Genomic DNA, 22,909 nt, shown 5'->3' with positions numbered 1-22,909 from the left:
TTGGTTGTTGGACGGACAGATTTCAATTTGGCAGAAACAAGGGAAGTTGCTCTCATTGAGCACTGAGTCGCTCTTTGTTGTGGGAGCAGAATCTACTGGAGCACAGGATTACAGATCTCTCACTCCCTTTCACAGACGGGCTGGAAGGTCCTGAATTAGAAGTTATTGAAAGAGATGGTGACCACCCGACAGAGAAGCTTCTCCATCTCCGCTGGCTCTTTCCTGAAAAAGCTCATGAGAAGGAAGCCATTGTAGAAGCAGGCGATTGATTTGAAGACGAGGTCTGAGATCTTCTTACACTTTTTGACTCTGGTGCCCATCCAGATGAGGTCCCCCTTGTCTTTTCTGAGGAGTCAGTTGAAGAAGCTGCTGAGGAGCTGATTTGGTCAACTTGTCCCACTCAATCCACCGATGAGATGCATTTTAAATTGCTGGCTGACCAGAGTGAGCTATCAAGGGAGAAAGAGATGTTTGATTCAAAGTTGGATAAGCGATGAGAGCAAATCTAGGACAGGATTTTTAGGAACAAGACATGCTTTAAATTAGATGCAGATTCAGCCGTTTGAGTTCTTTCTGATGATGAGCTGTGATTGGAGGAAGGTTATCCTCCATCATCGGGCCTAAAGCTACACAGGCCAGTAGGTCTAGAATTCCAGATCAGAGGACAACTGGATGCTGTTAGGTTGCCGGACCAGATCCACCATTTGTTAGGATACTGGACGAAAACTCAGACTAAGTTAGTGGCCGATGCATCCTTCCCCTCTGCTCATTGAGATGCTGAACACAGTGATGAGACCATCAATTCACAAGACACATGATTGGAAGTGAACAGTGGTTTTAATAGTCTTACAACTGAGCCTGCCTGCAACGAGATGAACTGGCAGCAGGCTCACGACTGCAGATCTTTATATTTCCGGTTAGTGGGAGGAGCCATGGGCGGGGCCATGGGCGGAGCCAAGGGTGGAGCCCAGTACAATCTCCTCATCTCCCCCTATGGGCAGAGCCGCGCAACGGCTCGTATACAGACCCCACAAGGACACAATACATATGATACAACACAGTGTGAATTACTAGGTTTATAATTCACCACACACAGCAAGAAACAGCAGGCAGGAATCGAGAATTTATAAAGACAGCTCTGTGTCTTTGAAATGAGGACAGAGCAATTGTGCACTCTCCTGCAGCAACAGAGCCTGACTGCTCTCCAGACAGAGCATGCTGGGCAGGAAGGTGAAAACAGACCCTGACAACATTGCAGAAAGAAAATGGGAAATTTAGACAGGACCTGGAGGATTCCACGGAGCCCTCCGAAAAGGGTTCAAGCAACCCCACAGAGAGAGACGGACGCATTCGGTGTAAATTGAACATTTCACAACTTGAGAGTAGATTGAGAAGGCAATAGGTCATTATAGAGCCGTCACGGCGCTGACAGACAGGCAGGATGGGCTGTTCAGTGGACAGTTCAAAAAGCAAAAACAAATTGAAATATCAACTTCGGTGTCGAGAAGCTAAATGTGAAATTTGACGTGAGTAAAAGCAAGTTGCTGTGTCTTTTGTTAGAGTCTGTGTGAATGTTGGAAGCTTCTTTGAATGAATGTCTGTCCTTGCCTCTGTGTTTTCTTGTCTTCTGTCGGGCTAACAATTATTAACCCTTTGTAGTCTGTCTTTCATGTCGAACAGTAAGAAGTCTTACAACAGCAGGTTAAAGGCCAACAGGTTTGTTTTGAATCACTAGCTTCCGGAGCACTGCTCCTTCCTCAGGGGAATCACCTGAGGAAGGAGCTGCGCTCCGAAAGCTAGTGATTTGAAACAAACCTGTTGGTCTTTAACCTGGTATTGTAAGACTTCTTACTGTGCTCACCCCAGTCCAACGCCGGCATCTCCATTTCATGTTGAAAGCATGAGTCTGTTCCTGGAACACTGTTGTTTGGTGCTTTGAATTTATAACCCAGTACAGGAATCAATATTTCAAAGTTGTTTCGAATTAAACTTGATGTGAATGTGGTGATTATTTAAAATAAAGTTTTGTAAAAGTGCTGGACAATGAATAGATTCAATCTCGCAGCTTTGAAGATGATTGGCAGAAATCCCAAATTAAAGGCTCATTTTTACTGACTTTTTCCTTCAAATACAAGTCAACTGAAATAATTTCTTTTTTATCTTCTCCCCGTTTTAGAAACACATGCTATTTTGTCTTGTGTTTAGTGAATAGATATTTGTCTGAATTCAGTTTACATTATTACGGTTAATTCCATTAAGTTGTGAAAACTGGGATATTTTGGTGGTCACATTATTATTGTGTGCAGTTAATTAATAATAATCTTTATTGTCACAAGTAGACTTACATTAACACTGCAATGAATTTACTGTGAAAGGCCCCAAATTGCCACATTCCGACGCCTATTCGAGTACACAGAGTGAGAATTCAGAATGTCCAAATTACCTAACAGCACGTCTTTAGGGACTTGCAGGTTTAGATAAAGAATCTAGATCGGCGCTGGCTGGGAGGGCCGAAGGGCCTGTTCCTGTGCTGTAGTTTTTTTTGTTCTTTGTTCTTGTTCTAGGACCGCCCACTAATGCACATCCAAAGATGTGCAGGTTAGGTGGATTGGCCGTTCTAAATTGCCCTTCGTGTCCAAAATTGCCTTGAGTGGGGTTATTGGGTTATGGGGATAGGGTGGTGTTCTGCTTGGGCAGGGTGCTCTTTCCAAGAGCCGGTGCAGACTCAATGGGCCGAATGGCCTCCTTCTGCACTGTACCTCACGGTAGCATGGTGGTTAGCATCAATGCTTCACAGCTCCAGGGTCCCAGGTTCGATTCTCGGCTGGGTCACTGTCTGTGTGGAGTCTGCACGTCCTCCCCGTGTGTGCGTGGGTTTCCTCCGGGTGCTCCGGTTTCCTCCCACAGTCCAAAGATGTGCGGGTTAGGTGGATTGGCCATGCTAAATTGCCCATAGTGTAAGGTTAATGGGGGGATTGTTGGGTTATGGGTATGTGGGTTTAAGTAGGGTGATCATTGTTCGGCACAACATCGAGGGCCGAAGGGCCTGTTCTGTGCTGTACTGTTCTATGTTCTATGTAAATTCTGTGAATATCCTATGAAACCGGTGATAAGAGATATTTTAATTCTGGAAAGTAAGGCTCTCTCATATTAAATGTTTATTGATGTGAATTGGAATTTGGGAGAATGAAAATAGGGCTGGGATTCTCCAGCCTCCCAGCTGCGTGCTTCTCGGCAGCGGGAGGCGTCACACCGTTGGCTGGAGGCGGGATTCACTGAGAATCCCAGCGCCAGAGAACAATTCCGGACGAGGTTTTTTGGAAACATTTGGGCTGCATTTTATATCCCCCCACTGAGCATGTTTCAGCAGGGGACATTTAAAATAGCTCACACAACCTCTTCCACCAACACCCCAGCTCACCCCCATAATATGGGGGGAGAGGGACTGAGATCGACAGTCCACCTGCCATATATTAATGGGTAATGAAGGGTTAATTAGGCTTGTTCCCAATGTCATTAAATGTTTGGCGTGGGAGGCTGGGCAGGCATGGACAGCTCCGTTTGAGGCCTCCTTCTGCTCTGTAGGGATTCTGTGATTCTAGGAAAGGGAGGGAATGAAGAGGGACTTCTATCTTCAGGTGCTGCCTCCTTCCCTCTCTTTCTGCAGCCTTAATTCCATCCCCCACACTCCCGCTGCCCAAGATCCTGGACTTCCCTGTTTCCAGAGATCCACATTGTACTTCTTCCCTGTCCTTTTGCAGGCCCAGAACCGCCCACTAATGCACTCCTGGCCCTGCCGAGACTGACGGGGATTGGCCGGCAGATCACGGGAGTAGGACCTCCTGCCCAGTGAGGGATGGAAGTCTCACTGGGCCCTTGTTTAACCTGCCCACAGCACTGCGGGGCAGGACCATGTAGAGCGGTTTGGCTTCACACTGACTTCGGGCGGGGATGGGGGATGGGTGAGTTGTCCATGCCCCCAGACCCCATCCCCATGGCGTTTAGTATTGAAAAGTCCTCTTCTCTGAGAATGAGTTGTTCCTTCTTTAAATTCTGGCAGAAAGTTTGACTCTTTCTGCTGCCAGCTGCTGATTTATACAACTTTCAGATTGCTGAGTGTAAATTCATTTATATTACACATCGTCTCTCATGACATTGGAAGTTTCCAATTTGGCAGATATACTTGGACAAACTAACCCGTTGGGCTCTTGGGCAGTGCCAAATGGATTCTTTGGGCTGGATTCTCCGTTCCCCCGGCCGCGTCTTTCTCGGCACCGTGCCGTTCGCTGACAGCGGGATTCTCTCTTCCTGCCGCTTGTCGAGGAGATTTCCCATTGAAGCCCCTCCCCACGCTGCCGGAAACCCCACTGGCGAGGGTGCGCTGCCGGAGGGAACAGAGACTCCCAACGGCCCGGCCACCATTTATTGCTAATCCCTAATTACCCCTTGAACTGATTAGTTTGCTGGGCCATTGCTGAGGGTATTTCAGAGTCAACCACATTGCTGTGGATCTGGGGGTTAGATGTAGGCCAGACCAAGTAAGAACGGCAGATTGTCTTCTGTAAAGGACATTCGTGAAGCAGGTGGGTTTTTGACGACAATCGACAATGGCTTCACGCTCATTAGAATTTAATTCCAGATTTCCTTTTCAGTGAATCCAAATTTCACCACCTGCCCTGATGGTGACAATACCTCGACACCGCCCCCTCCTGTAACTGTGTGGAATGACAATGGGACACTGGGGAAAATGTCCAGTTGTAATTTGTATTGAGACAGAAAGTTCTGGAAAAATCAGAGGGTCCGGCAACATCTGTGCAGAGCTGTAATTTGTGACGTGTGAAACAATCAACATGTGAGAATGTTTGGTGGATGGAAGAGAGAAGGAAAGAAACAGCAGGATGAAGTCAGGCCGGACTGGAATGAACTTTGACCTGTGTCTGAGTTACTCTGGAGAGCAAACTCCGTGTGTTCTTAAATCCTCCAGATGTTGCACCCAAACTGCTGTCTGCCGATCTTTTGTCTTGTCAAGGAGCAGAATAAAGATTCATTTATGAAAACTTAAAACAGTCCCACATTGTCAGAAAAATGAGGAGTTATATTTTTCTTTTAGTCATAACATTGACGTATTTCTCATGAAAGGGAAACAGGCTGGTGGGGGTGTGATTGGTGTAATTGGATTCAGAGACAGAGAGACTGCAAGCGTCTGAACATCAGTAACAAGAGATTTTGAAATGTTAATGAACAGGGGGGGAACCAAGAGAAACTTCAATAAGAATTTTTGAGGCAATGAAAGAGCAGTTTTGAACTGGGAATTATGTAGAAAGGTTATCGGGATTCTATACATTTGAAAATTTATCAGGACTGTTGCTATCAGAAAAGGAAACGTTAGCTCTGGGTGTAGTTTAAGTTGAGATCTACTTGCAACTATTTTAAAGTCCTGTGAAATGTGTGAAGCTAATCCTGTGTTTAACTGCACTTTCTTCTTTATTTCAATAAACATTTACGTGAAAATAGATCATTGCAATTGATCGGAAATGTAATTTCCTGATTTCAGAAAACCTCAACAAAATACACAAATTGCAAAAATCATTTTGGCAGCTGGTTCAAGTTTCCCTTTGAGATTTGAGCAGCTCATAATTCACCAAGAGCTGTACCTTAACACTGAGCTTACAGTTTCCTGACTCTGTGTACAGTCCCACACTGTAACTGTGTTTCTGTACAGTTCCCTCACTCTGTGTACAGTCCCACACTGTAACTGTGTTTCTGTGCAGTTCCCTCACACTGTGTACAGTCCCACACTGTAACTGTGTTTCTGTACAGTTCCCTCACTCTGTGTACAGTCCCACACTGTAACTGTGTTTCTGTACAGTTCCCTCACTCTGTGTACAGCCCACACTGTAACTGTGTTTCTGTACAGTTCCCTCACTCTGTGTACAGTCCCACACTGTAACTGTGTTTCTGTACAGTTCCCTCACTCTGTGTACAGTCCCACACTGTAACTGTGTTTCTGTACAGTTCCCTCACTCTGTGTACAGTCCCACACTGTAACTGTGTTTCTGTACAGTTCCCTCACACTGTGTACAGTCCCACACTGTAACTGTGTTTCTGTACAGTTCCCTCACTCTGTGTACAGTCCCACACTGTAACTGTGTTTCTGTACAGTTCCCTCACTCTGTGTACAGTCCCACACTGTAACTGTGTTTCTGTACAGTTCCCTCACTCTGTGTACAGTCCCACACTGTAACTGTGTTTCTGTACAGTTCCCTCACACTGTGAACAGTCCCACACTGTAACTGTGTTTCTGCACAGTTCCCTCACTCCGTGAACAGTTCCACACTGTAACTGCATTTCTGTACAGTTCCCACACTCTGTGTACAGTCCCACACTGTAACTGTGTTTCGGTACAGTTCCCCCATTCTGTGTACAGTCCCACACTGTACCTGTGTTTCTGTACAATCCCCTCACTCTGTGAACAGTCCCACACTGTAACTCTGATTCTGTATGGTTCCCTCACACTGTGTACGGTCCCACACTGTAACTGTGCTTCTGTACAGTTCCCTCACTCTGTGTACGGCCCCGCACTGTAGCTTTGTCTCTGTACAGTACCCTCACTCTGTGCACAGTCCCACACTGTAACTGTGTTTCTGTACAGTTCCCTCACTCTGTGTACAGTCCCACACTGTAACTGCATTTCTGTACAGTTTCCTCACTCTTTGTACAGTCGAATACTGTAACTGTGTTTCTGTACAGTTCCCTCACAATGTGTACAGTCTCACACTGTAACTGTGTTTCTGTACAGTTCCCTCACACTGTGTACAGTCCCACACTGTAACTGTGTTTCTGTACAATCCCCTCACTCTGTGAACAGTCCCCACACTGTAACTCTGTTTCTGTACGGTTCCCTCACTATGTGTACGGTCCCACACTGTAACTGTGTTTCTGCACAGTTCCCTCACTCCGTGAACAGTCCCACACTGTAACTGTGTCTCTGTACAGTTCCCTCACGCTGTGTACAGTCCCACACTGTAACTGTGTTTTTGTAAAGTCCCACACTCTGTGTACAGTCCCACACTGTAACTGTGTTTCGGTACAGTTCCCCCATTCTGTGTACAGTCCCACACTGTTGCTGTGTTTTTGTACAATCCCCTCACTCTGTGAACAGTCCCACACTGTAACTCTGATTCTGTATGGTTCCCTCACACAGTGTACGGTCCCACACTGTAACTGTGCTTCTGTACAGTTCCCTCACTCTGTGTACGGCCCCGCACTGTAGCTTTGTCTCTGTACAGTACCCTCACTCTGTGCACAGTCCCACACTGTAACTGTGTTTCTGTACAGTTCCCTCACTCTGTGTACAGTCCCACACTGTAACTGTGTTTCTGTAGTTCCCTCAATCTGTGTACCGTCCCACACTGTGACTGTGTTTCTGTACAGTTCCCTCACTCTGTGCACAGTCCCACATTGTAACTGTGTTTCTGTAGTTCCCTCAATCTGTGTACCGTCCCACACTGTAACTGTGTCTCTGTACAGTTCCCTCACGCTGTGTACAGTCCCACACTAACTGTGTTTCTGCACAGTTCCCTCACACTGTGTACAGTCCCACACTGTAACTGTGTTTCTGTACAGTTCCCTCACACTGTGTACAGTCCCAAACTGTAACTGTGTTTCTGTACAGTTCCCTCACACTGTGTACAGTCCCACACTGTAACTGTAACTCTGCACAGTTCCCTCACTCTGTGTACAGTCCCACACTGTAACTGCATTTCTGTACAGTTCCCTCACACTGTGTACAGTCCCACACTGTAACTGTGTTTCTGTAGTTCCCTCAATCTGTGTAGCGTCCCACACTGTGACTGTGTTTCTGTACAGTTCCCTCACTCTGTGTACAGTCCCACATTGTAACTGTGTTTCTGTACAGTTCCCTCACACTGTGTACCGTCCCACACTGTGACTGTGTTTCTGTACAGTTCCCTCACTCTGTGTACAGTCCCACACTGTAACTGCATTTCTGTACAGTTCCCTCACTGTGTACAGTCCCACACTGTAACTGTGTTTCTGTAGTTCCCTCAATCTGTGTACCATCCCACACTGTGAACTGTGTTTCTGTACAGTTCCCTCACTCTGTGTACAGTCCCACACTGTAACTGTGTTTCTGTACAGTTCCCTCACTCTGCATACAGTCCCACACTGTAACTGTGTTTCTGTACAGTTCCCTCACTCTGCATACAGTCCCACACGTAACTGTGTTTCTGTACAGTTCCCTCATTCTGTGTACAGTCCCAAACTGTAACTGTGTTTCTGTACAGTTCCCTCACACTGTGTACAGTCCCACACTGTAACTGTGTTTCTGTACAGTTCCCTCACTCTGTGTACGGTCCCACACTGTTACTGTGTTTCTGTACAGTTCCCTCACACTGTGTACAGTCCCACACTGTAACTGTGTTTCTGTACAGTTCCCTCATTCTGTGAACAGTCCCACACTGTAACTCTGTTTCTGTACGGTTCCCTCACTCTGTGTACGGTCCCACACTGTAACTGTGTTTCTGCACAGTTCCCTCACGCTGTGTACAGTCCACACTGTAACTGTGTCTCTGTACAGTTCCCTCACTCTGTGTACAGTCCCACACTGTAACTGTGTTTCTGTACAGTTCCCTCACTCTGTGTACAGTCCCACACTGTAACTGTGTTTCTGTACAGTTCCCTCACTCTGTGTACAGTCCCACACTGTAACTGTGTTTCTGTACAGTTCCCTCACACTGTGTACAGTCCCACACTGTAACTGTGTCTCTGTACAGTTCCCTCACTCTGTGTACAGTCCCACACTGTAACTGCATTTCTGTACAGTTCCCTCACTGTGTACAGTCCCACACTGTAGCTTTGTCTCTGTACAGTACCCTCACTCTGTGCACAGTCCCACACTGTAACTGTGTTTCTGTACAGTTCCCTCACTCTGTGTACAGTCCCACACTGTATCTGTGTTTCTGTACAGTTCCCTCACTCTGTGTACAGCCCCACACTGTAACTGTATTTCTGTACAGTTCCCTCACTCTGTCTGCAATCCCACACTGTAACTGTGTTTCTGTACATTCCCCTCACTCTGTGTACAGTCCCACATTGTAACTGTGTTTCTGTACATTACCCTCACTGTGTACAGTCCCACACTGTAACTGTGTCTCTGTACAGTTCCCTCACTCTGTGTACAGTCCCACACTGTAACTGTGTTTCTGTACAGTTCCCTCACTCTGTGTACAGCCCCACACTGTAACTGTATTTCTGTACAGTTCCCTCACTCTGTCTGCAATCCCACACTGTAACTGTGTTTCTGTACATTCCCCTCACTCTGTTTACAGTCCCACATTGTAACTGTGTTTCTGTACAGTCCCCTCACTCTGTGTACAGTCCCACACTGTAACTGTGTTTCTGTACAGTTCCCTCACTCTGTGTACAGTCCCACACTGTAACTGTAACTCTGTACAGTTCCCTCACTCTGTGTACAGTCCCACACTGTAACTGCATTTCTGTACAGTTCCCTCACACTGTGTACAGTCCCACACTGTAACTGTGTTTCTGTACAGTTCCCTCACTCTGTGTACCGTCCCAAACTGTGACTGTGTTTCTGTACAGTTCCCTCACTCTGTGTACAGTCCCACACTGTAACTGTGTTTCTGCACAGTTCCCCTCACTCTGCATACAAGTCCACACTGTGACTGTGTTTCTGTACAGTTCCCTCACTCTGTGTACAGTCCCACACTGTAACTATGTTTCTGTACAGTTCCCTCACTCTGTGTACAGTCTCACACTGTAACTGTGTTTCTGTACAGTTCCCTCACAATGTGTACAGTCTCACACTGTAACTGTGTTTCTGTACAGTTCCAACACTCTGTGTACGGTCCCACACTGTTACTGTGTTTCTATACGGTTCCCTCACACTGTGTACAGTCCCACACTGTAACTGTGTTTCTGTACAATCCCCTTATTCTGTGAACATTCCCACACTGTAACTCTGTTTCTGTACGGTTCCCTCACTATGTGTACGGTCCCACACTGTAACTGTGTTTCTGCACAGTTCCCTCACTCCGTGAACAGTTCCACACTGTAACTGTGTCTCTGTACATTTCCCTCACGCTGTGTCCAGTCCCACACTGTAACTGTGTTTCTGTAGTTCCCTCAATCTGTGTACCGTCCCACACTGTGACTGTGTTTCTGTACAGTTCCCTCACTCTGTGTACAGTCCCACATTGTAACTGTGTTTCTGTAGTTCCCTCAATCTGTGTACCGTCCCACACTGTAACTGTGTCTCTGTACAGTTCCCTCACGCTGTGTACTGTCCCACACTAACTGTGTGTCTGCACAGTTCCCTCACACTGTGTACAGTCCCACACTGTAACTGTGTTTCTGTACAGTTCCCTCACACTGTGTACAGTCCCAAACTGTAACTGTGTTTCTGTACAGTTCCCTCACACTGTGTACAGTCCCACACTGTAACTGTGTTTCTGTACAGTTCCCTCACTCTGTGTACAGTCCCACACTGTAACTGCATTTCTGTACAGTTCCCTCACACTGTGTACAGTCCCACACTGTAACTGTGTTTCTGTAGTTCCCTCAATCTGTGTAGCGTCCCACACTGTGACTGTGTTTCTGTACAGTTCCCTCACTCTGTGTACAGTCCCACATTGTAACTGTGTTTCTGTACAGTTCCCTCACTCTGTGTACAGTCCCACACTGTAACTGCATTTCTGTACAGTTCCCTCACAGTGTACAGTCCCACACTGTAACTGTGTTTCTGTAGTTCCCTCAATCTGTGTACCATCCCACACTGTGACTGTGTTTCTGTACAGTTCCCTCACTCTGTGTACAGTCCCACACTAACTGTGTTTCTGCACAGTTCCCTCACACTGTGTACAGTCCCAAACTGTAACTGTGTTTCTGTACAGTTCCCTCACACTGTGTACAGTCCCACACTGTAACTGTAACTCTGTACAGTTCCCCCACTCTGTGTACAGTCACACACTGTAACTGCATTTCTGTACAGTTCCCTCACACTGTGTACAGTCCCACACTGTAACTGTGTTTCTGTAGATCCCTCAATCTGTGTACCGTCCCACACTGTGACTGTGTTTCTGTACAGTTCCCTCACTGTGTACAGTCCCACACTGTAACTGTGTCTCTGTACAGTTCCCTCACTCTGTGTACAGCCCCACACTGTAACTGTATTTCTGTACAGTTCCCTCACTCTGTCTGCAATCCCACACTGTAACTGTGTTTCTGTACATTCCCCTCACTCTGTGTACAGTCCCACATTGTAACTGTGTTTCTGTACATTTCCCTCATTCTGTGTACAGTCCCAAACTGTAACTGTGTTTCTGTACAGTTCCCTCACACTGTGTACAGTCCCACACTGTGACTGTAACTCTGTACAGTTCCCTCACTCTGTGTACAGTCCCACACTGTAACTGCATTTCTGTACAGTTCAGTCACACTGTGTACAGTCCCACACTGTAACTGTGTTTCTGTACATTCCCCTCACTCTGTGTACCGTCCCAAACTGTGACTGTGTTTCTGTACAGTTCCCTCACTCTGTGTACAGTCCCACACTGTTACTGTGTTTCTATACAGTTCCCTCACACTGTGTACAGTCCCACACTGTAACTGTGTTTCTGTACAATCCCCTTAGACTGTGAACAGTCCCACACTGTAACTCTGTTTCTGTACGGTTCCCTCACTATGTGTACGGTCCCACACTGTAACTGTGTTTCTGCACAGTTCCCTCACTCCGTCAACAGTTCCACACTGTAACTGTGTCACTGTACATTTCCCTCACGCTGTGTACAGTCCCACACTGTAACTGTGTTTCGGTACAGTACCCACATTATGTGAACAGACCCACACTGTACCTGTGTTTCTGTACAATCCCCTCACTCTGTGAACAGTCCCACACTGTAACTCTGATTCTGTATGGTTCCCCTCACACAGTGCACAGGTCCCACACTGTAACTGGCTTCTGTACAGTTCCCTCACTCTGTTTACGGCCCGCACTGTTGCTTTGTCTCTGTACAGTACCCTCACTCTGTGCACAGACCCACACTGTAACTGTGTTTCTGTACAGTTCCCTCACTCTGTGTACAGTCCCACACTGTATCTGTGTTTCTGTACAGTTCCCTCATTCTGTGTGCAGCCCTACACTGTATCTGTATTCTGTACAGTTCCCTCACTCTGTCTACAGCCCACACTGTAACTGTGTTTCTGTACAGTTCCCTCACTCTGTGTACAGTCCCACATTGTAACTGTGTTTCTGTACATTACCCTCACTGTGTACAGTCCCACACTGTAACTGTGTTTCTGTACAGTTCCCTCACTCTGTGTACAGCCCCACACTGTAACTGTATTTCTGTACAGTTCCCTGACTCTGTCAGCAATCCCACACTGTAACTGTGTTTCTGTACATTCCCCTCACTCTGTGCACAGTCCTACATTGTAACTGTGTTTCTGTACATTACCCTCATTCTCTGTACAGTCCCAAACTGTAACTGTGTTTCTGTACAGTTCCCTCACACTGTGAAGAGTCCCACACTGTAACTGTAACTCTGTACAGTTCCCTCACTCTGTGTACAGTCCCACACTGTAACTGTGTTTCTGTACAGTTCCCTCACTCTGTGTACAGTCCCACACTGTAACTGCATTTCTGTACAGTTGAGTCACACTGTGTACAGTCCCACACTGTAACTGTGTTTTTGTACAGTTCACTCACTCTGTGTACCGTCCCAAACTGTGACTGTGTTTCTGTACAGTTCCCTCACTCTGTGGACAGTCCCACTCTGGAATTGTGTTTCTCCACAGTTCCTCACTCTGCGTACAGTCCCACACTGTAACTGTGTTTCTGTACAGTTCCCTCACTCTGTGTACAGTCCCACACTGTAACTATGTTTCTGTACAGTTCCCTCACTCTTTGTACAGTCGAATACTGTAACTGTGTTTCTGTACAGTTCCCTCACAATGTGTACAGTCTCACACTGTAACTGTGTTTCTGTACAGTTCCATCACTCGGTGTACGGTCCCACACTGTTACTGTGTTTCTATACTGTTCCCTCACACTGTGTACAGTCCCACACTGTAACTGTGTTTCTGTACGGTTCCCTCACTATGTGTACGGTCCCACACTGTAACTTTGTTTCTGCACAGTTCCCTCACTCCGTGAACAGTTCCACACTGTAACTGTGTCTCTGTACATTTCCCTCACGCTGTGTCCAGTCCCACACTGTAACTGTGTTTCTGTAGTTCCCTCAATCTGTGTACCGTCCCACACTGTGACTGTGTTTCTGTACAGTTCCCTCACTCTGTGTACAGTCCCACATTGTAACTGTGTTTCTGTAGTTCCCTCAATCTATGTACCGTCCCACACTGTAACTGTGTCACTGTACAGTTCCCTAACGCTGTGTACAGTCCCACACTAACTGTGTTTCTGCACAGTTCCCTCACACTGTGTACAGTCCCACACTGTAACTGTGTTTCTGTACAGTTCCCTCACACTGTGTACAGTCCCAAACTGTAACTGTGTTTCTGTACAGTTCCCTCACACTGTGTACAGTCCCACACTGTAACTGTGTTTCTGTACAGTTCCCTCACTCTGTGTACAGTCCCACACTGTAACTGCATTTCTGTACAGTTCCCTCACACTGTGTACAGTCCCACACTGTAACTGTGTTTCTGTAGTTCCCTCAATCTGTGTACCGTCCCACACTGTGACTGTGTTTCTGTACAGTTCCCTCACTCTCTGTACAGTCCCACATTGTAACTGTGTTTCTGTACAGTTCCCTCACTCTGTGTACAGTCCCACACTGTAACTGCATTTCTGTACAGTTCCCTCACAGTGTACAGTCCCACACTGTAACTGTGTTTCTGTAGTTCCCTCAATCTGTGTACCATCCCACACTGTGACTGTGTTTCTGTACAGTTCCCTCACTCTGTGTACAGTCCCACACTAACTGTGTTTCTGCACAGTTCCCTCACACTGTGTACAGTCCCAAACTGTAACTGTGTTTCTGTACAGTTCCCTCACACTGTGTACAGTCCCACACTGTAACTGCAACTCTGTACAGTTCCCCCACTCTGTGTACAGTCACACACTGTAACTGCATTTCTGTACAGTTCCCTCACACTGTGTACAGTCCCACACTGTAACTGTGTTTCTGTAGTTCCCTCAATCTGTGTACCGTCCCACACTGTGACTGTGTTTCTGTACAGTTCCCTCACTGTGTACAGTCCCACACTGTAACTGTGTCTCTGTACAGTTCCCTCACTCTGTGTACAGCCCCACACTGTAACTGTATTTCTGTACAGTTCCCTCACTCTGTCTGCAATCCCACACTGTAACTGTGTTTCTGTACATTCCCCTCACTCTGTGTACAGTCCCACATTGTAACTGTGTTTCTGTACATTTCCCTCATTCTGTGTACAGTCCCAAACTGTAACTGTGTTTCTGTACAGTTCCCTCACACTGTGTACAGTCCCACACTGTAACTGTAACTCTGTACAGTTCCCTCACTCTGTGTACAGTCCCACACTGTAACTGCATTTCTGTACAGTTCAGTCACACTGTGTACAGTCCCACACTGTAACTGTGTTTCTGTACATTCCCCTCACTCTGTGTACCGTCCCAAACTGTGACTGTGTTTCTGTACAGTTCCCTCACTCTGTGTACAGTCCCACACTGTTACTGTGTTTCTATACAGTTCCCTCACACTGTGTACAGTCCCACACTGTAACTGTGTTTCTGTACAATCCCCTTACTCTGTGAACAGTCCCACACTGTAACTGTTGTTCTGTACGGTTCCCTCACTCTGTGTACGGTCCCACACTGTAACTGTGTTTCTGCACAGTTCCCTCACACTGTGTACAGTCCCACACTGTAACTGTGTTTCTGTACAGTTCCCTCACTCTGTGTACAGTCCCACACTGTAACTGTGTTTCTGTACAGTTCCCTCATCTGTGTACAGTCCCACACTGTAACTGTGTTTCTGTACAGTTCCCCTCACTCTGTGTACAGTCCCACACTGTAACTTGTCTTCTGTACAGTTCCCTCACTCTGTCTGCAAGTCCCACACTGTAACTGTGTTTCTGTACAGTTCCCTCACTCTGTGTACAGTCCCCACATTGTAACTGTGTTTCTGTACAGTTACCCTCACTCTGTGTACAGTCACCACACTGTAACTGTGTTCTGTACAGTTCACTCACTCTGTGTACAGTCCCACACTGTAACTGTAGTTTCTGTACAGTTCCCTCACATCTGTCGTACAGCCCTACACTGTATCTGTATTTCTGTACAGTTCCCTCACTCTGTCTGCAATCCCACACTGTAACTGTGTTTCTGTACATTCCCCTCACTCTGTGTACAGTCCCACATTGTAACTGTGTTTCTGTACATTACCCTCACTGTGTACAGTCCCACACTGTAACTGTGTTTCTGTACAGTTCCCTCACTCTGTGTACAGCCCCACACTGTAACTGTATTTCTGTACAGTTCCCTCACTCTGTCTGCAATCCCACACTGTAACTGTGTTTCTGTACATTCCCCTCACTCTGTGCACAGTCCTACATTGTAACTGTGTTTCTGTACATTACCCTCATTCTCTGTACAGTCCCAAACTGTAACTGTGTTTCTGTACAGTTCCCTCACACTGTGAACAGTCCCACACTGTAACTGTAACTCTGTACAGTTCCCTCACTCTGTGTACAGTCCCACACTGTAACTGTGTTTCTGTACAGTTCCCTCACTCTGTGTACAGTCCCACACTGTAACTGCATTTCTGTACAGTTGAGTCACACTGTGTACAGTCCCACACTGTAACTGTGTTTTTGTACAGTTCACTCACTCTGTGTACCGTCCCAAACTGTGACTGTGTTTCTGTACAGTTCCCTCACTCTGTGGACAGTCCCACTCTGGAATTGTGTTTCTCCACAGTTCCCTCACTCTGCGTACAGTCCCACACTGTAACTGTGTTTCTGTACAGTTCCCTCATTCTGTGTACTGTCCCACACTGTAACTATGTTTCTGTACAGTTCCCTCACTCTTTGTACAGTCGAATACTGTAACTGTGTTTCTGTACAGTTCCCTCACAATGTGTACAGTCTCACACTGTAACTGTGTTTCTGTACAGTTCCATCACTCGGTGTACGGTCCCACACTGTTACTGTGTTTCTATACAGTTCCCTCACACTGTGTACAGTCCCACACTGTAACTGTGTTTCTGTACAATCCCCTTATTCTGTGAACAGTCCCACACTGTAACTCTGTTTCTGTACGGTTCCCTCACTATGTGTACGGTCCCACACTGTAACTGTGTTTCTGTACGGTTCCCTCACTCTGTGTACGGTCCCACACTGTAACTGTGTCTCTGTACAGTTCCCTCACGCTGTGTACAGTCCCACACTGTAACTGTGTTTTTGTAAAGTCCCACACTCTGTGTACAGTCCCACACTGTAACTGTGTTTCGGTACAGTTCCCCCATTATGTGTACAGACCCACACTGTACCTGTGTTTCTGTACAATCCCCTCACTCTTGAACAGTCCCACACTGTAACTCTGATTCTGTATGGTTCCCTCACACAGTGTACGGTACCACACTGTAACTGTGCTTCTGTACAGTTCCCTCACTCTGTGTATGGCCCCGCCCTGTAGCTTTGACTCTGTACAGTACCCTCACTCTGTGCACAGTCCCACACTGTAACTGTGTTTCTGTACAGTTCCCTCACTGTGTACAGTCCCACACTGTATCTGTATTTCTGTACAGTTCCCTCACTCTGTCTGCAATCCCACACTGTAACTGTGTTTCTGTACATTCCCCTCACTCTGTGTACAGTCCCACATTGTAACTGTGTTACTGTACATTAACCTCACTGTGTACAGTCCCACACTGCAACTGTGTCTCTGTACAGTTCCCTCATTCTGTGTACAGTCCCACACTGTAACTGTGTTTCTGTACAGTTCCCTCACTCTGTGTACAGCCCCACACTGTAACTGTATTTCTGTACAGTTCCCTCAGTCTGTCTGCAATCCCACACTGTAACTGTGTTTCTGTACATTCCCCTCACTCTGTGTACAGTCCTACATTGTAACTGTGTTTCTGTACATTACCCTCATTCTGTGTACAGTCCCAAACTGTAACTGTGCTTCTGTACAGTTCCCTCACACTGTGAACAGTCCCACACTGTAACTGCATTTCTGTACAGTTCAGTCACACTGTGTACAGTCCCACACTGTAACTGTGTTTTTGTACAGTTCCCTCACTCTGCGTACAGTCCCACAATGTAACTGTGTTTCTGTACAGTTCCCTCATTCTGTGTACAGTCCCACACTGTAACTATGTTTCTGTACAGTTCCCTCACTCTTTGTACAGTCGAATACTGTAACTGTGTTTCTGTACAGTTCCCTCACAATGTGTACAGTCCCACACTGTAACTGTGTTTCTGTACAGTTCCCTCACTCTGTGTACGGTCCCACACTGTTACTGTGTTTCTATACAGTTCCCTCACACTGTGTACGGTCCCACACTGTAACTGTGTTTCTGTACAATCCCCTTACTCTGTGAACAGTCCCACACTGTAACTCTGTTTCTGTACGGTTCCCTCACTCTGTGTACAGTCCCACACTGTAACTGTGTTTCTGCACAGTTCCCTCACTCCGTCAACAGTTCCACACTGTAACTGTATCTCTGTACATTTCCCTCACGCTGTGTACAGTCCCACACTGTAACTGTGTTTTTGTAAAGTCCCACACTCTGTGTACAGTCCCACACTAACTGTGTTTCGGTACAGTACCCCCATTATGTGTACAGTCCCACCCTGTACCTGTGTTTCTATACAATCCCCTCACTCAGTGAACAGTCCAATACTGTAACTCTGATTCTGTATTGTTTCCTCACACAATGTACGGTCCCACACTGTAACTGTGCTTCTGTACAGTTCCCTCACTCTGTGTACGGCCCCGCACTGTAGCTTTGTCTCTGTACAGTACCCTCACTCTGTGTACAGTCCGACACTGTAACAGCATTTCTGTACAGTTCCCTCACTCTGTGTACAGTCCCACACTGTAATTGTGTTTCTGCACAGTCCCCTCACTCTGCATACAATCCACACTGTAACTATGTTTCTCTACAGTTCCCTCATTCTGTGTACAGTCCCACACTGTAACTATGTTTCTGTACAGTTCCCTCACTCTTTGTACAGTCGAATACTGTAACTGTGTTTCTGTACAGTTCCCTCACAATGTGTACAGTCTCACACTGTAACTGTGTTTCTGTACAGTTCCCTCACTCTGTGTACGGTCCCACACTGTTACTGTGTTTCTATACAGTTCCCTCACACTGTGTACGGTCCCACACTGTAACTGTGTTTCTGTACAATCCCCTTACTCTGTGAACAGTCCCACACTGTAACTCTGTTTCTGTACGGTTCCCTCACACTGTGTACGGTCCCACACTGTAACTGTGTTTCTGCACAGTTCCCTCACTCCGTGAACAGTTCCACACTGTAACTGCATTTCTGTACAGTTCCCTCACGCTGTGTACAGTCCCACACTGTAACTGTGTTTTTGTAAAGTCCCACACTCTGTGTACAGTCCCACACTGTAACTGTGTTTCGGTACAGTTCCCCCATTCTGTGTACAGTCCCACACTGTACCTGTGTTTCTGTACAATCCCCTCACTCTGTGAACAGTCCCACACTGTAACTCTGATTCTGTATGGTTCCCTCACACAGTGTACGGTCCCACACTGTAACTGTGCTTCTGTACAGTTCCCTCACTCTGTGTACGGCCCCGCACTGTAGCTTTGTCTCTGTACAGTACCCTCACTCTGTGCACAGTCCCACACTGTAACTGTGTTTCTGTACAGTTCCCTCACTCTGTGTACAGTCCCACACTGTAACTGCATTTCTGTACAGTTCCCTCACACTGTGTACAGTCCCACACTGTAACTGTGTTTCTGTACATTCCCCTCACTCTGTGTACAGTCCCACATTGTAACTGTGTTTCTGTACATTACCCTCATTCTGTGTACAGTCCCAAACTGTAACTGTGTTTCTGTACAGTTCCCTCACACTGTGTACAGTCCCACACTGTAACTGTAACTCTGTACAGTTCCCTCACTCTGTGTACAGTCCCACACTGTAACTGCATTTCTGTACAGTTCAGTCACACTGTGTACAGTCTCACACTGTAACTGTGTTTCTGTACATTCCCCTCACTCTGTGTACCGTCCAAAACTGTGACTGTGTTTCTGTACAGTTCCCTCACTCTGTGTACAGTCCCACACTGTAATTGTGTTTCTGCACAGTTCCCTCACTCTGCGTACAGTCCCACACTGTAACTGTGTTTCTGTACAGTTCCCTCATTCTGTGTACAGTCCCACACTGTAACTATGTTTCTGTACAGTTCCCTCACTCTTTGTACAGTCGACTACTGTAACTGTGTTTCTGTACAGTTCCCTCACTCTGTGTACAGTCCCACACTGTAACTGCATTTCTGTACAGTTCAGTCACACTGTGTACAGTCCCACACTGTAACTGTGTTTCTGTACATTCCCCTCAATCTGTGTACCGTCCCAAACTGTGACTGTGTTTCTGTACAGTTCAGTCACACTGTGTACAGTCCGACACTGTAACTGTGTTTCCATGGTTTCCAGATTCTCTTTTTGGTAAGTTGTCCAACAGCTTTAATTTGGGATGATAAAATTGTCAACTCAGTAACCCTATTTCAGATCCATAACTTCCTCAGGACATGTGGATTGTTAGCAGCATCTTGGAGGTTTTGATGTTGCCGATCTTTTGACCATGAGTTTCAGTTAAGCCAGTCTATCACCGATCACCTTTCAGTAAATAGAAACCTGTTTATTGGCGCAAAGAACAATATCCAAATTGTATTTCCATAATTAAAGCAATGAGCTTATTCTTTTTAGTAACAAAGTCCCTCTGGGAGGTCCCCGTGCTCAGATTAAACCTGACTGTGATCTCTGAGAGGAAGTGGAAGGAGAAGGAACTTGTCTTGATGATATCGCTGAGTTTCGGACACCTGTCAAGTATTAATGACAAATAGTCACTGAGCTCCTAGTAAATGAGGACAGCTTTTGAGAGATTTAAGAACTGCTCATTTCGGCTTCATTCAAATACCTCAACCTCCCAATCTTATGATTCACCTCAGGCAAACAGGTTAGGTTTTCTGCAATCAATCTACACTGTCCCCATCAAACACTCCCAGGACAGATACAGCACGGGGTTAGATATAGAGTAAAGCTCCCTCTACACTGTCCCCATCAAACACTCCCAGGACATGTACAGCACGGGGTTAGATACAGAGTAAAGCTCCCTTTACACTGTCCCCATCAAACACTCCCAGGGCAGGGACAGCACAGGGTTAGATACAGAGTAAAGCTCCCTCTACACCGTCCCCATCAAACACTCCCAGGACAGGTACAGCACGGGGTTAGATACAGAGTAAAGCTCCCTCCACACTGTCCCCATCAAACACTCCCAGGACAAGTACAGCACGGGGTTAGATACAGAGTAAAGCTCCCTCTACACCGTCCCCATCAAACACTCCCAGGACAGGTACAGCACGGGGTTAGATACAGAGTAAAGCTCCCTCTACACTGCCCCATCAAACACTCCCAGGACAGGTACAGCACGGGGTTAGATACAGAGTAAAGCTCCCTCTACACCGTCCCCATCAAACACTCCCTGTGATAATTACATATAATTACATATTGCATAGCTAATGCGATTCCTCGATTTAAAAAGAGACACAAAAAATACAAGTACCAAAAGGCCAGTTTGTCAATTGTCAGCTGTTGGAAAGATAATGGAATCTTTACTGAAACAAGTGACAGAAAAATATCAAGCAACTGAAAATATAACAAAGTGCAATCAGTGTGGAGAGGAAAAGGGAAGTTGTTGCTTGATAAATATTATTGAAATCTGTAAAAATTTACCTGAAGAGGAAGATAAGAGTGATGTGGTAGATATAACACATTTAGATTTCCACCAGGTCTGCTATAAGTACCTCAGAAAATATTCATTACGACGGCCAGAACGTGGGAATCGGGACTATCACAGAATGGAGAGCAAGCTGGTTACCTGACAGAAAACAGAGATAAAGTTAGTTATTAGATTGGTAAATGGTGAGAAGTGGTGTTCCACAAGGAATGACGCTGGGACCACTGTTGTTCACCATTTACAAAAACAATTTGGATTTGGGAATCAGAAACCCAACGCAGGATTCTCCGGTCTCATCCATGGCCAGACCCATTGGCAAATGATCTCCAAAATAGTCACCACACTTTAGGAAGGAAGTGAGGGTTGTGAAGGATGTGAGCGATGAGGGGGTTTATCTCCAAGGTTTTGTTGGGGAAGCTGGAAGGAGTTGAGGGGAGATCTGATCAAGTTGGACAAGACAATGACATGTAGAAAAGCTGGACAAAGAAAAGCTGCCCCATTGGATGATGGGATAAGGACTTGGGGATTTTGATTGAAGGTTTGACGGCACAGATACAGGGTGCTGGTATGACAAACCGATTTACTCAACATGAGAACTCACTGTCTGCGAGGATCCTGGAAGCAGAGATGATGAGTTATTTCTAAAGTATCATGTGAGAGTACCTTTGAGAAATTGATGTTTAAGCAATGCACCTTTAAGAAATAGAGCAGCTCATATTACTGAAGTGATGTCAGAGGGTGGGGGGATCTGAGCTGTGCTCACTTCTGCTTTTTAGTTTCAGTTTAGAGGAAAAGAGCTTGGGTGTGTCTGTGTTTTGCAGTGAGCTAGATTTGCTGTGATCTCTGCCAGGAAAGACTATCTTTGAATCATTTGGGTGATTTAAAATCATAATAACCTGATGTGTTTCTGTTTAAAGGTGTTAAGTCTTTTGGAGGTTTGAAGGAACATTTTGAGGGATTATTTAGTGTATCATTTTCGGGGTTATCTTTGAAGTAAGGGGTGTTAAGGGATCCAATGTTTATTTAAAAAGGTTAAGTTGAATTCATGGAATAAACATTGTTTTGTGCTTAAATACCCACGTGTCCATAATTGTAATACCTCACCTGGAGACCAAGCGCGTGCTTCAAAAGCAACAATCCATTAAAGGGAAAGGTTGCTTGAACTCCATGATACATTTTGGGGTTCTGAAAATGCCGCTCCCATAACAATTGGGGGCTCGAGGGGGATAAAAGTCTATCTATTGGATTGGCTTTTGTAAACTTAAAGACAGTAAAGGATTGTTGCGTTTCCGGTGTGGTATTTTAGTTTAAGTGGGGACAGTGTTGTGAACAATGGCTCTTTCAGAGGCTCAGAAGTTTTTGGGGGTGGAGAATGTCACACGCAGTACCTTACATACAGAGACGAAAAGCAGACTGTTAGATTTGGCAAAAACATTGCAGTTAACATTACCTGACAAAATGCAAAAAGATGAGGTAATTATGGCGGCGGTTAAGCATTTAAAGTTGCCTGAGATACAGTCTGACTCATTGGAAATGGCAAAAATTCAGTTGCAAATTAAACAAATGGAACATGAGAAAGAATTAAAGCGGCTTGAATACGAAAGAGAGAGAGGAAAAAGAAAGAGAAAGAGAGAGAGAGGAAAAAGAAAGAGAGAGAGAGAGAGAGGGGAAAAAGAAAAGGAGAGAGAAGAAAGAAGAAAAGAAAGAATAGCCCGAGCAGAACAAAAAGAAAAAGAAAGGGAGATACAGATCAGGGAAAAAGATAAAGAGAGGGAGTTTGAAATTCAGAAAATGGCTATGAAACATGAAAGTCAATTAAAATTGGCAGACATAAAGGGAAACGTACAGTTGGATGATAGTGATGAGGATAGTAAGGAGCATCATAGTTGAAGGCTTGGTGGGAATCTATTTAAATATGTCCAAGCAT

At 45.8% G+C, this 22,909-nt stretch overlaps 1 protein-coding gene across 7 annotated transcripts in view; it reads right to left on the bottom strand.

Moving 5' to 3' along the window:
* Positions 1 to 22,909, bottom strand: part of LOC119951149 (probable G-protein coupled receptor 139) — a 90,300-nt gene that overhangs the window by 9,675 nt on the left and 57,716 nt on the right. For 4 of the 7 annotated variants that reach the window (XR_005457516.1, XM_038774160.1, XM_038774161.1 and 1 more), the window contains one exon: positions 20,979 to 21,123. The exons of 1 other annotated variant lie outside the window; for it this stretch is intronic. The gene's annotated coding sequence lies outside the window, so the exon portion shown is untranslated. Of the gene's footprint in view, positions 1 to 19,774; positions 20,063 to 20,978; positions 21,124 to 22,909 lie in introns of those variants that run through there. 2 more of the 7 variants (XR_005457517.1, XR_005457515.1) reach the window with 2 other exon arrangements.

This window comes from Scyliorhinus canicula, chromosome 17, assembly GCF_902713615.1.
Source record: "Scyliorhinus canicula chromosome 17, sScyCan1.1, whole genome shotgun sequence".
NCBI classification, from domain to species: domain Eukaryota; kingdom Metazoa; phylum Chordata; class Chondrichthyes; order Carcharhiniformes; family Scyliorhinidae; genus Scyliorhinus; species Scyliorhinus canicula.
This window is presented reverse-complemented; position numbering and strand designations above follow the sequence as displayed.